General features: G+C 51.9%; 1 non-coding gene across 1 annotated transcript; it reads right to left on the bottom strand.

Moving 5' to 3' along the window:
* Positions 1 to 2,004: 2,004 nt before the first annotated feature.
* TRNAS-GGA (transfer RNA serine (anticodon GGA)) lies at positions 2,005 to 2,079 on the bottom strand. The gene has a single exon. It is a non-coding gene; the product is annotated as a tRNA-Ser (tRNA).
* Positions 2,080 to 2,297: the final 218 nt, after the last annotated feature.

Here is a 2,297-nt window from a genome sequence, read left to right as displayed (position 1 = left end):
GTTTTCACGAGGATACGAATTATTACACGTCTTTACGCGAAAGCTCTCAGGGCGTCCGCTACGGTGGTCATCATCCGCTACGCTCATTTTCAGTTAGATAGATAAGCTTTATTAATAGAATAATCAGAATAATTGCTAATGGTCGGGGCCCCTAGTCCAGGGCTCCGCTGGCTCTTGCCATATTCTCAGCTCTCTGGATCAGCTTGAGCTGGTCGTCGAAAGCCGAGCTGGACAGCAGTGCCTCTCATTGCTCCTTCGTGGTGTTCGTGTCGTGGTTTCCTATGTTGTGTAGCGCGCACTCCCACGTAATTTGGTATAGGGTTGGTGTGGCCCCGCACCACGGTCATTCGTCCCTGTAAGCTGTGGGATGTATGCGATGTAATGTGTGGGTTCATGTAATTGTCTGTCTGGAGCCTACGCCAGGCAGCGGCATCCTCTGTCTTTAGATTTCGATGGTGTGGCATATAGCAAGCGACTCCCTCTGTGGTAGTTCACGATGGATGAATACTCGAGGTCGACAGGGCCCGGGACTTCTGCAGCCGGCGTGATGAGTGCTCGGTTATGCACAAATCCTCGAGCTGCTCTGTCGGCTTGGAGGTTGCCCGTGATGCCAGTGTGGCCTGGTATCCAGATGATGGTTTAGGTGGTGATGCCCTCAGGGTCCTCCTTGAGTATTTGTGCTAGGACTTGTGCAGCAGGTCTTCCAACTCTTCCCTGTAGGAAGTTGCGGTAGGCCTGCTGCGAATCCGTGAGGATCGTCAGTGGTTTGTTTGCGTGTTGACCTTCGCGGATGGCTAACGCGATGGCCAGCTCTTCGGCTTCTGTGATCGTGCAGGGGCGGGTCGATGCAGCGGAGGTGACGTGGCCTCGGCGGTCGCATACCACTGCCATTGCGCCCTTGTTCTTCGTGGCGGCGTCCGCAAACGGGCCGTGGTATGGAACCTGAATTATTTCTCCGTGTACTGGGGCCTTGCTCTCCTCCTAACGAAAAGTACGTTAGGTTCCATGCTGCATGGTATCGGGGCAACGTGATACCTGTCCTGGACATGACGAGGCATCAAGCAGGTTTCTTGGGTTTGTGTTGTTATAGCTTGGAAGCCCAAGGTTTGTAGCACCTGCCCGCGCGTGCGAGTCCGCAAGTCTCTGTTGTTTCAAGACCTGAAGTGCTTCTGTCAGTTCGCTGAGGGTGTTGTGTAAGCCTAGCGCCAATAATTTTTCAATCGATGCATCATCGGTAGGCGGAAAGTGGTCTTGAAAGCCATCCTAAAGAGCGTGTCGGCCTGCTTCGTCTCCGACTGTGTGAGATGGTAGTAGGGCAGGCTCTATGTGATTCTGCTCACCACCAGGCTTCTGACCAGTCAGAGGGTGTCCCCTTCCTTCATGCCTCTGTTCTTGGATGTTACGCGGGAGATCATGCGTGATATCGCCTTGACACTGGTTTTGACGAGTGTAAGGGTGTGTGTGGCCCGCTGGTTGACCTGCAGCCACATGCCCGGCACCCTGAGCAATGGCTTCTCTGGTACGAGGCCCCCGTTGAGAGTGTACCTCGAGTTTTCTTGTTGGTTCTGTGGGGACTGTGTAGTTACCCCGGCCTTGCCAGACTCCTTGGCTGACGACTCCGTTGGCTGACGTATTCTTGGATGAGGTGAGCTGCAGTTTGCAGCCGTTCTTTTTCCAGAACGAAATTTTTCCAGGCCCCAGTCCTGGCTGGCCGCGCCCAAGAGCTCCGAGCCGAGCCTCGCACCAACGCTCGCGCTCACGAGTCCCTTTATCCTCCACTTCTTCCAGTGCTGGCTCCGATGCCGGAGTTCCCATATATATATATATATATATATATATATATATATACATACATATATGACGTAGTAGTTCTGCGGAAACCCGCAAGGTGGAGAGAAGTAATGAATAAAGGGAAAATGAGACATCCACCCGTTCGTAGCAATTGCTACAAAGGAAACCCATACGGGTTCCTCGAAAGAAAAGCCTCATAGTTGAAGAAAAATTCGTCCTGGTCCGGGACTCGAACCCGGGACCACCGCCTTTCCGGGGCAGCCGCTCTACCATCTGAGCTAACCAGGCGGCTAGCAGATGGCAGAGCGAAGTCGAATTTGTCGACAACACGAAGCAAAGGCAAGAGTTTGACGTAGTAGTTCTGCGGAAACCCGCAAGGTGGAGAGAAGTAATGAATAAAGGGAAAATGAGACATCCACCCGTTCGTAGCAATTGCTACGAACGGGTGGATGTCTCATTTTCGCTTTATATATATATATATATATATATATATATATATATATATA

This window comes from Dermacentor variabilis, unplaced genomic scaffold (assembly GCF_050947875.1).
Source record: "Dermacentor variabilis isolate Ectoservices unplaced genomic scaffold, ASM5094787v1 scaffold_12, whole genome shotgun sequence".
NCBI classification, from domain to species: Eukaryota; Metazoa; Arthropoda; class Arachnida; order Ixodida; family Ixodidae; genus Dermacentor; species Dermacentor variabilis.
This window is presented reverse-complemented; position numbering and strand designations above follow the sequence as displayed.